Genomic DNA, 13,131 nt, shown 5'->3' on the forward strand with positions numbered 1-13,131 from the left:
AACATCATTGACTTTTATCCTGGTTGTCGTGGTCACGCCTTCGGGCAGTTATTCTACATGTTACTTACATGTCTAGGGGTCTGATACAACCTCCCAGGTTCCGTTACATCTCAGCCCCTACAACTGAGGCTGCCTCCCGTCAGCTCAGGCCCTCAGTTGTGACAGCAGGTTTTCTGCAAACACCTATTTTTGTATCGTGTTACCACCACGCATATATGGATAAATACGTAGCCAAACCCCAAAGAGGGGGACGCGGCTCTGCTCCGGCAAAAACCAAAGACACCAGGGCATCTACCTCGGTCTCTATTAACTCACCGCCCTCGTCCCCTAATGTCAACGTCTTGGATGGCGTACCAGATCCCACTAGATACACTATGGACGCAGTAGCCAGGGCACAGGAAATCTCTGACATACTCTCGCCACTGCTGGACAAAAAGCTTGCGGGACTGAAAGATGCCATTGATTCCACCATGACACGGTTAAAAGAACATGGCTCAAGATTGGATGAAGTCGAGCAACGAGTCTCAAATCTGGAAGACGATCTGACCGCTGCCCGCTCCGTTGTTGATTCTCAAACGTCTACCATCTCCGCGATACAGGAAAAGCTAGAAGATTTGGAAAATCGCAACCGTCGAAACAATCTACGCATGATTGGCTTACCGGAATCAGTCAGACCTAAAGAATTGCTGGCCTTGGTCTCCTCCTGGTTGCCCCTTGAGTTGGGCTGCCTGGCAGATGGAGAGTCCTTAGCGATTGAGCGGGCGCACCGAATTGGTCCTGATATTCAGACAGATCGCCGGAGACCTAGACCAGTAATATTCAAGTTCCTTAACTACCCGGACAAAGTCAAAGTGATGGATGCATACCGCAAAGCCAGTGAGCTTTCCTTTCATGGAGAAAAGCTGCTTTTGTTTCAGGACTTCTCCTATAATGTGGCCATGAAGAGGAGGGAATTCTCCCCCATCTGCAAGATCCTGTTCGACGAAGGCATTCGATTCGCACTACTATATCCGGCGAAGCTCCGCGTTCAACATAACGGCAAGACGTATTTATTTGACACATCTTCAGAAGCAAAGAACTTTGCAGAACCCTTGCGACACCACTCCTCTCCTGCCTCTAAAGACAGAGGCTGATATCGAACTACATCATAGAATTATTACATTATTACATTTATCACCTCCCTTATGGAAGTCATGTTTGGTAATGTATGGCGGATCGCTGACACTCTCTATGTTCTGCTAATTACAGTACTATTTGTTCATGGTATTGAAAAATGCGGGGCCTTCCTGCCCCTTCTCTCCTTCCCCTCTTTGTTTAGTTTTGCCCCCCCTCTCCCCCCCCTCCCCCCCTCCCCCCCCCCCTTCCTTTCCTCCCTCATCTGATCGGAATTTTAACATTAGGTTATAATGGGTCGTTTAGACCACTGTTATGGGTTCAAAAAAATTTAGAAAATGGACTTACTGTATCAAATTGGTTACAGGTACTTTTAATGTTGGTGTTATGGCACAGTGTTACCATCCCTATTGATGACCGGGTTTCCCCACTGGCTGGGACATGGGGGGGCCTACGATATATCTTATTACTATCTCACATGTCTGACAGGACTGGTATAGGCTAGAACCATTTCTCTTATGGCTGCCTCTTTAGTAACTAAGACGAAACTAAAGTTCCTTACTTGGAACGTAGACGGTCTCAATACTCCAATTAAACGAAAAAAGATATTACAACACCTTAAACGTTTACGACCTGATGTAGCAATGTTACAGGAAACTCATTGGAAATCGGGAGATCCCAATGTGCTTAGGGATAACTGGATCCAGAGTTTTCATGCAGCATCCTTCACATCTAAGAAACAAGGAGTAGTAATTATATTTCACAAGTCCCTTAGATATGACATATTAGACACACTGGAAGATGAAGAGGGTCGGTTCTTATTTATCAAAGTGCGGATAGAAGGGGAATGCTACACTCTGGTGACTATATATGCACCGAATTTAGATCATAGTGCCTTCTTTTCAAACATTTATGTCCGACTCCAAGAATGGGCTGAGGGTAGCTTGGTTATCGGGGGCGATTTTAATTCCACATTACAACCATACCTGGATAGGTCAGGTACTCATAGAAACATAGAAACATAGAATTTGACGGCAGATAAGAACCACTTGGCCCATCTAGTCTGCCCCTTTTTTATTTTATCCTTTAGGCAATCTCAACCCTTTTTTAATCTTGATTCTTTGTAAGGATATTCATATGCCTGTCCCAAGCATGTTTAAATTGCCCTACAGTCTTAGCCTCTACCACCTCTGATGGGAGGCTATTCCACTTATCCACTACCCTTTCTGTGAAATAATTTTTCCTTAAATTTCCCCTGAACCTCCCCCCTCCAGTCTCAATGTATGCCCTCGAGTTCTAATACTTCTTTTCCTTTGAAGAATGTTTCCCTCCTGAACTTTGTTAAGACCCTTTATATATTTGAAAGTTTCTATCATGTCTCCCCTTTCCCTTCTCTCCTCCAAACTATACATGTTAAGATCTTTTAGCCTTTCCGGGTAAGTTTTGTGATGTAGGCCATGCACCATTTTAGTTGCCCTTCTTTGTACACTCTCTAATGTATTTATATCCTTCTGGAGATAGGGTCTCCAGAACTGGACACAGTATTCCAGATGGGGCCTTACCAATGACCTATACAGTGGCATTATCACTTCTTTTTTCCTGCTACTGATTCCTCTCCCTATGCAACCAAGCATCTGACTTGCCTTTCTCATTGCTTTGTTGCATTGCTTTCCTGCCTTCAAGTCACTTGAAATAGTGACTCCTAAATCTCTTTCCTCCTCAGTAGTTTCCATTATAGTACCCTTGATACTATACTTAGCCTTTGGGTTTTTGAGACCCAAGTGCATGATTTTGCATTTTTTAGCATTAAACTCCTGGTAGGCAAAACTACACAGTACCAGCTTCTCTACAATTACTAATATCATCCTTGCACCTAATAGACCCATGGCGACACCAACACCCGGTTAGTCGGGAATACACATTCTACTCCCATCCACATGCCACATCCACTAGGATAGACTACTGGCTACTCCCAGCAGGTTTGCTTTCCAGGATATGCGACTCAAAAGTAGAAAACATAGCCATTTCCGACCACGCGCCAACCTGGTTCACACTTAAACTAGACTCCCCTAAACAGACCTCCTTTAATTGGAGGTTTCCCTCACACCTATATACTTCTCCTGACTTTAAATCTTATTTGGAAGCTAACTTTCTTAACTATGCCAATGATAACGCACAACACACAGATGACATTAACCTTTTCTGGTCTGCATCCAAGCCAGTGGTGCGGGGCTACATCATTGCATATGTGGCCGCTAAGCGCAAACGTCTCGGTCAACGGTTCCATGACCTCAGCCTGGCACTGACGAGTTCCTATGCAGCGTTATTGGCCTCTCCAACAGAGGACAATCGCAGAATTTATATTGAGACAAAACATACCTACGACAACCTCTGTACAGAGAGAGCCCAGTATGCCTTGGACTTTCAAAAACACAAATATTTCAGATGGGGAAACAAAGCCGGCAAACTCTTAGCAAATGTAGTTCGCAGCCAGCGCCCTACCTCACACATTCTAACTAGAGATGAGCGCCTGAAATTTTTCGGGTTTTGGTTTTGGGTTCGGTTCCGCGGCCGTGTTTTGGGTTCGAACGCGTTTTGGCAAAACCTCACCGAATTTTTTTTGTCGGATTCGGGTGTGTTTTGGATTCGGGTGTTTTTTTCAAAAAACACTAAAAAACAGCTTAAATCATAGAATTTGGGGGTCATTTTGATCCCAAAGTATTATTAACCTCAAAAACCATAATTTACACTCATTTTCAGTTTATTCTGAATACCTCACACCTCACAATATTATTTTTAGTCCTAAAATTTGCACCGAGGTCGCTGTGTGAGTAAGATAAGCGACCCTAGTGGCCGACACAAACACCGGGCCCATCTAGGAGTGGCACTGCAGTGTCACGCAGGATGTCCCTTCCAAAAAACCCTCCCCAAACAGCACATGACGCAAAGAAAAAAAGAGGCGCAATGAGGTAGCTGTGTGAGTAAGATTAGCGACCCTAGTGGCCGACACAAACACCGGGCCCATCTAGGAGTGGCACTGCAGTGTCACGCAGGATGGCCCTTCCAAAAAACCCTCCCCAAACAGCACATGACGCAAAGAAAAAAAGAGGCGCAATGAGGTAGCTGTGTGAGTAAGATTAGCGACCCTAGTGGCCGACACAAACACCGGGCCCATCTAGGAGTGGCACTGCAGTGTCACGCAGGATGTCCCTTCCAAAAAACCCTCCCCAAACAGCACATGACGCAAAGAAAAAAAGAGGCGCAATGAGGTAGCTGTGTGAGTAAGATTAGCGACCCTAGTGGCCGACACAAACACCGGGCCCATCTAGGAGTGGCACTGCAGTGTCACGCAGGATGTCCCTTCCAAAAAACCCTCCCCAAACAGCACATGACGCAAAGAAAAAAAGAGGCGCAATGAGGTAGCTGACTGTGTGAGTAAGATTAGCGACCCTAGTGGCCGACACAAACACCGGGCCCATTTAGGAGTGGCACTGCAGTGTCACGCAGGATGTCCCTTCCAAAAAACCCTCCCCAATCAGCACATGATGCAAAGAAAAAGAAAAGAAAAAAGAGGTGCAAGATGGAATTGTCCTTGGGCCCTCCCACCCACCCTTATGTTGTATAAACAAAACAGGACATGCACACTTTAACCAACCCATCATTTCAGTGACAGGGTCTGCCACACAACTGTGACTGATATGACGGGTTGGTTTGGACCCCCCCAAAAAAGAAGCAATTAATCTCTCCTTGCACAAACTGGCTCTACAGAGGCAAGATGTCCACCTCATCATCACCCTCCGATATATCACCGTGTACATCCCCCTCCTCACAGATTATCAATTCGTCCCCACTGGAATCCACCATCTCAGCTCCCTGTGTACTTTGTGGAGGCAATTGCTGCTGGTCAATGTCTCCGCGGAGGAATTGATTATAATTCATTTTAATGAACATCATCTTCTCCACATTTTCTGGATGTAACCTCGTACGCCGATTGCTGACAAGGTGAGCGGCGGCACTAAACACTCTTTCGGAGTACACACTTGTGGGAGGGCAACTTAGGTAGAATAAAGCCAGTTTGTGCAAGGGCCTCCAAATTGCCTCTTTTTCCTGCCAGTATAAGTACGGACTGTGTGACGTGCCTACTTGGATGCGGTCACTCATATAATCCTCCACCATTCTATCAATGTTGAGAGAATCATATGCAGTGACAGTAGACGACATGTCCGTAATCGTTGTCAGGTCCTTCAGTCCGGACCAGATGTCAGCATCAGCAGTCGCTCCAGACTGCCCTGCATCACCGCCAGCGGGTGGGCTCGGAATTCTGAGCCTTTTCCTCGCACCCCCAGTTGCGGGAGAATGTGAAGGAGGAGATGTTGACAGGTCGCGTTCCGCTTGACTTGACAATTTTGTCACCAGCAGGTCTTTCAACCCCAGCAGACTTGTGTCTGCCGGAAAGAGAGATCCAAGGTAGGCTTTAAATCTAGGATCGAGCATGGTGGCCAAAATGTAGTGCTCTGATTTCAACAGATTGACCACCCGTGAATCCTTGTTAAGCGAATTAAGGGCTCCATCCACAAGTCCCACATGCCTAGCGGAATCGCTCCGTGTTAGCTCCTCCTTCAATGTCTCCAGCTTCTTCTGCAAAAGCCTGATGAGGGGAATGACCTGACTCAGGCTGGCAGTGTCTGAACTGACTTCACGTGTGGCAAGTTCAAAGGGCATCAGAACCTTGCACAACGTTGAAATCATTCTCCACTGCGCTTGAGACAGGTGCATTCCACCTACTGTATCGTGCTCAATTGTATAGGCTTGAATGGCCTTTTGCTGCTCCTCCAACCTCTGAAGCATATAGAGGGTTGAATTCCACCTCGTTACCACTTCTTGCTTCAGATGATGGCAGGGCAGGTTCAGTAGTTTTTGGTGGTGCTCCAGTCTTCTGTACGTGGTGCCTGTACGCCGAAAGTGTCCCGCAATTCTTCTGGCCACCGACAGCATCTCTTGCACGCCCCTGTCGTTTTTTAAAAAATTCTGCACCACCAAATTCAAGGTATGTGCAAAACATGGGACGTGCTGGAATTTGCCCATATTTAATGCACACACAATATTGCTGGCGTTGTCCGATGCCACAAATCCACAGGAGAGTCCAATTGGGGTAAGCCATTCCGCGATGATCTTCCTCAGTTGCCGTAAGAGGTTTTCAGCTGTGTGCGTATTCTGGAAAGCGGTGATACAAAGCGTAGCCTGCCTAGGAAAGAGTTGGCGTTTGCGAGATGCTGCTACTGGTGCCGCCGCTGCTGTTCTTGCGGCGGGAGTCCATACATCTACCCAGTGGGCTGTCACAGTCATATAGTCCTGACCCTGCCCTGCTCCACTTGTCCACATGTCCGTGGTTAAGTGGACATTGGGTACAACTGCATTTTTTAGGACACTGGTGAGTCTTTTTCTGACGTCCGTGTACATTCTCGGTATCGCCTGCCTAGAGAAGTGGAACCTAGATGGTATTTGGTAACGGGGGCACACTGCCTCAATAAATTGTCTAGTTCCCTGTGAACTAACGGCGGATACCGGACGCACGTCTAACACCAACATAGTTGTCAAGGCCTCAGTTATCCGCTTTGCAGTAGGATGACTGCTGTGATATTTCATCTTCCTCGCAAAGGACTGTTGAACAGTCAATTGCTTACTGGAAGTAGTACAAGTGGGCTTACGACTTCCCCTCTGGGATGACCAACGACTCCCAGCGGCAACAACAGCAGCGCCAGCAGCAGTAGGCGTTACACGCAAGGATGCATCGGAGGAATCCCAGGCAGGAGAGGACTCGTCAGAATTGCCAGTGACATGGCCTGCAGGACTATTGGCATTCCTGGGGAAGGAGGAAATTGACACTGAGGGAGTTGGTGGGGTGGTTTGCGTGAGCTTGGTTACAAGAGGAAGGGATTTACTGGTCAGTGGACTGCTTCCGCTGTCACCCAAAGTTTTTGAACTTGTCACTGACTTATTATGAATGCGCTGCAGGTGACGTATAAGGGAGGATGTTCCGAGGTGGTTAACGTCCTTACCCCTACTTATTACAGCTTGACAAAGGGAACACACGGCTTGACACCTGTTGTCCGCATTTCTGGTGAAATACCTCCACACCGAAGAGCTGATTTTTTTGGTATTTTCACCTGGCATGTCAACGGCCATATTCCTCCCACGGACAACAGGTGTCTCCCCGGGTGCCTGACTTAAACAAACCACCTCACCATCAGAATCCTCCTGGTCAATTTCCTCCCCAGCGCCAGCAACACCCATATCCTCCTCATCCTGGTGTACTTCAACACTGACATCTTCAATCTGACTATCAGGAACTGGACTGCGGGTGCTCCTTCCAGCACTTGCAGGGGGCGTGCAAATGGTGGAAGGCGCATGCTCTTCACGTCCAGTGTTGGGAAGGTCAGGCATCGCAACCGACACAATTGGACTCTCCTTGTGGATTTGGGATTTCGAAGAATGCACAGTTCTTTGCTGTGCTGCTTTTGCCAGCTTGAGTCTTTTCATTTTTCTAGCGAGAGGCTGAGTGCTTCCATCCTCATGTGAAGCTGAACCACTAGCCATGAACATAGGCCAGGGCCTCAGCCGTTCCTTGCCACTCCGTGTGGTAAATGGCATATTAGCAAGTTTACGCTTCTCCTCCGACAATTTTATTTTAGGTTTTGGAGTCCTTTTTTTTCTGATATTTGGTGTTTTGGATTTGACATGCTCTGTACTATGACATTGGGCATCGGCCTTGGCAGACGACGTTGCTGGCATTTCATCGTCTCAGCCATGACTAGTGGCAGCAGCTTCAGCACGAGGTGGAAGTGGATCTTGATCTTTCCCTAATTTTGGAACCTCAACATTTTTGTTCTCCATATTTTAATAGGCACAACTAAAAGGCACCTCAGGTAAACAATGGAGATGGATACTAGTATAAAATTATGGACTGCCTGCCGACTGCAGACACAGAGGTAGCCACAGCCGTGAACTACCGTACTGTACTGTGTCTGCAGCTAATATAGACTGGTTGATAAAGAGAAGATGTCTATGTAACTATGTATGTATAAAGAAGACTGAAAAAAATCCACGGTTAGGTGGTATACAATTATGGACGGACTGCCTGCCGAGTGCAGACACAGAGGTAGCCACAGCCGTGAACTACCGTACTGTACTGTGTCTGCAGCTAATATAGACTGGTTGATAAAGAGAAGATGTCTATGTAACTATGTATGTATAAAGAAGAATGAAAAAAAACCACGGTTAGGTGGTATACAATTATGGACGGACTGCCTGCCGAGTGCAGACACAGAGGTAGCCACAGCCGTGAACTACCGTACTGTACTGTGTCTGCAGCTAATATAGACTGGTTGATAAAGAGAAGATGTCTATGTAACTATGTATGTATAAAGAAGAATGAAAAAAATCCACGGTTAGGTGGTATTACAATTATGGACGGACTGCCTGCCGAGTGCAGAGACACAGAGGTAGCCACAGCCGTGAACTACCGTACTGTGTCTGCTGCGACTGGATGATAAATGATATAAAAAATATATATATATCACTACTGCAGCCGGACAGGTATATATTATATATTATATAATGACGGACCTGCTGGACACTGTCTGTCAGCAGAATGAGTTTTATTTTTATAGAATAAAAAAAAAAAAACACACAAGTGAAGTCACACGACGAGTGTTTAACTTTTTCAGGCAATCACAATATAAGTATACTACTAACTATACTGGTGGTCAGTGTGGTCAGGTCACTGGTCAGTCACACTGGCAGTGGCACTCCTGCAGCAAAAGTGTGCACTGTTTAATTTTAATATAATATGTACTCCTGGCTCCTGCTATAACCTATAACTGGCACTGCAGTAGTGCTCCCCAGTCTCCCCCACAATTATAAGCTGTGTGAGCTGAGCAGTCAGACAGATATATAATATATATAGATGATGCAGCACACTGGCCTGAGCCTGAGCAGTGCACACAGATATGGTATGTGACTGACTGAGTCACTGTGTGTATCGCTTTTTTCAGGCAGAGAACGGATATATTAAATAAACTGCACTGTGTGTCTGGTGGTCACTCACTATATAATATATTATGTACTCCTGGCTCCTGCTATAACCTATAACTGGCACTGCAGTAGTGCTCCCCAGTCTCCCCCACAATTATAAGCTGTGTGAGCTGAGCAGTCAGACAGATATATATAATATTATATATAGATAATAGATGATGCAGCACACTGGCCTGAGCCTGAGCAGTGCACACAGATATGGTATGTGACTGACTGAGTCACTGTGTGTATCGCTTTTTTCAGGCAGAGAACGGATATATTAAATAAACTGCACTGTGTGTCTGGTGGTCACTCACTATATAATATATTATGTACTCCTGGCTCCTGCTATAACCTATAACTGGCACTGCAGTAGTGCTCCCCAGTCTCCCCCACAATTATAAGCTGTGTGAGCTGAGCAGTCAGACAGATATATATAATATTATATATAGATAATAGATGATGCAGCACACTGGCCTGAGCCTGAGCAGTGCACACAGATATGGTATGTGACTGACTGAGTCACTGTGTGTATCGCTTTTTTCAGGCAGAGAACGGATATATTAAATAAACTGCACTGTGTGTCTGGTGGTCACTCACTATATAATATATTATGTACTCCTGGCTCCTGCTATAACCTATAACTGGCACTGCAGTAGTGCTCCCCAGTCTCCCCCACAATTATAAGCTGTGTGAGCTGAGCAGTCAGACAGATATATATAATATTATATATAGATAATAGATGATGCAGCACACTGGCCTGAGCCTGAGCAGTGCACACAGATATGGTATGTGACTGAGTCACTGTGTGCTGTGTATCGCTTTTTTCAGGCAGAGAACGGATTATAAAGTAAACTGCACTGTCCTCACTAGTAAACTCTCTCCACTCAGTCTCTACACTTCTACAGTAACAGTACTCCTCCTAGTCAGCTCCAGTAAATCTCTCTCAGTCTCTTATAATCTAAATGGAGAGGACGCCAGCCACGTCCTCTCCCTATCAATCTCAATGCACGTGTGAAAATGGCGGCGACGCGCGGCTCCTTATATAGAATCCGAGTCTCGCGATAGAATCCGAGCCTCGCGAGAATCCGACAGCGTCATGATGACGTTCGGGCGCGCTCGGGTTAACCGAGCAAGGCGGGAAGATCCGAGTCTGCTCGGACCCGTGAAAAAAACCATGAAGTTCTGGCGGGTTCGGATTCAGAGAAACCGAACCCGCTCATCTCTAATTCTAACCCTCCAATCTGAAGCTCGGATGTCCTCTAACCCGACGGATATCGCTAATTCCTTCCTGACTTATTACAAGGAACTATACACGGCCCCACCGGACGACCCCGTCAGCGGTATGGCCTTCTTGAGGTCAGCAGGGTCTCCCACATTGTCAGGGGAAGATCGGGACTCACTTATGACTCCTATCACTGAACCGGAATTAGTAACAGTAATTAAACAACTGACTAATGGTAAATCCCCAGGCCCAGACGGACTGAGTGCAGAGTATTACAAACTGCTACTACCCCATATCACGCCACACCTCCTGACCTTACTTAACTCCATTTTGGCTGGAAACGCGGCCCCCCTCACTTTCAACCATGCCCGTGTAATAGTATTACCAAAACCTGGGAAAGACCCTACCCTAGTGCAATCATACCGCCCGATTTCCCTCTTAAATCAGGATTTTAAAATCCTAACAACACTCATGGTACATAGACTGCAAACAGTATTACCCTCGCTTTTACATTCATCACAGACAGGTTTTGTGAAGGGGAGAACGTCAGTGCACAATATAAGACAAGTGGTCGCTGCCTTGACCATAGCGGCCCAGAAACCAGGTGGGACATCCTTGCTAGTAAGCTGTGACGCTGATAAAGCGTTTGATCGCGTATCATGGTCTCACCTGCTGAGGGTACTACACTGGCAACGGTTTGGCGCCGACTTTGTCAAATTCTTTCGTACTATATACGACTCACCCTCTGCATTCCTCACAGTGAATGTACTGAACACAGGTACATTTACATTACACAGAGGCACGAGACAGGGGTGCCCCCTGTCTCCACTTCTTTTTGATTTAGCATTAGACCCGCTCCTTAGACATTGTCACCTGAGAACAGACTGGCATGGAATAGGACTAGGTGGCAAGGACCTTAAGGTCACAGCCTACGCAGATGACTTATTATTATATTTCTCAAACCCTCATGATGCGTTTCCCGGTCTGCTGTCAATGTTGACAACCTTTGAATCGATCTCGGGGTTTAAAATTAATAGCTCCAAGACTGAAGCCTTGGCGTTACATCCAAACGCTAAACATGGTTGGAACCTACAGTTCCCATTCCGCTGGGCGCACCAAACAATCACATACTTGGGGCTCCAGATACCTGTTCACCCATCTGACTTGTACAAATGTAACATTCCAAAATTAGTCGCACGTACTTTGACCGATTTCCAGGCATGGAAACATCTACCCCTCTCATACTTGGGACGATGCCAGTTGATCAAAATGATCTCCTTCCCGAGGTTGCTATACCCCATCCAAATGCTACCTGTATTGATATCAGACGCAGATATAAAAACTATAAATAAAGCTTTTAGTGAATTTATATGGGCACATAAAAAACCTAGGATCTCACTATTTAAACTGAACCAATCACAGAAATTGGGAGGTGTTAATTTGCCTTGTATTAGGAGCTATATGCTGGCTGCGAACTACCGCTATGCTGTCGACTGGATTCATGAGACCGAGACGTTTGCTAACACTGGTCTGGAACAAGCCTTCTCCCCTGAGCTCTCTTTGGTCAGTTTACTGCATACGCGTCCGTCGGCTTTCCCCCACCTGATCCAAAACAACATACTACTGACCTCGACTTGTGCGGCTTGGAGGCAGACACGCTCTAGAATGGGTATCTCCAGCTATATTACTCCCTTTCTCCCTTTGGCCCATAACCCAGACCTTAGAGGAACTGCTGCACACACCACCTTGACCGCCCTGTCGAACCAAGGTACTAGATTGCTTTACCAGCTGATATGTAAAGATACCCACCAGACCTACACATATTCCAATCTTTGTGAAATTCTACCACACTTTAAAATCCCATTGTTTATATATTTCCAAATTCGTAGTTACATCAACAAAACCATAGCCGCCATGTCCACAGAAGACAGGACCAACACCTTAGACATCACGCTACAATCAACACCCAGGATACATCCCTCCACAGCATTGCTTTATACATATATTAAAAAATCTATTGATTGGGAGACCACCCAGACGGGTTTAGTGAAGTGGACACCAGACTTCCCATCCATTAATATCCCCACTATGCTTACTGCGTTTAACAAGATCAATAAAACCCTAATTTCAGCATCTTATGCTGAGATGAATTATCAAATTCTACACCGATCCTACATCACACCGAAACTTAGGCAACAAATGGGGGCGGCATCCGATTCTAAATGCTTTAAATGCGGCATGGTAGAAGCCGACATATACCATTGTTTATGGAGCTGTCTAGAGGTACGTAAATTCTGGGACATAATACAAACCTTTATCAGAGACAGACTACACCTCGCTTTAGAAACTTCCCCGGAGTGGGTCATTTGGGACATACACCCGACACCTCCTGCCTCTAGGATCTCGAATGGCCAACGCCTATTATTAACCAAAATAGCAGCAGCGGGCAAGAAAACAATACTATCGCAATGGATAGCTACAGACTCCCTATCTCTAGCTCTGTTCTTACCACGACTATCATATCTATTCCACATGGAGTGGCTGGAGATGATACTCGACAAAGAAAACAAAATAAAGAGATTCTTTGAGATATGGCTCCCATACGTTCAGACACTAGATGGCCCTGTTAAGACCCACCTGCGACAAGCAGTAGTATACACTACATGGTATAATCTTGAAGTACTAGATACGGGACATCCGCCTTTTTAAAAGGAGTCCCA

The sequence above is a fragment of the Pseudophryne corroboree genome, chromosome 10 (assembly GCF_028390025.1).
Source record: "Pseudophryne corroboree isolate aPseCor3 chromosome 10, aPseCor3.hap2, whole genome shotgun sequence".
Lineage (NCBI taxonomy): Eukaryota > Metazoa > Chordata > Amphibia > Anura > Myobatrachidae > Pseudophryne > Pseudophryne corroboree.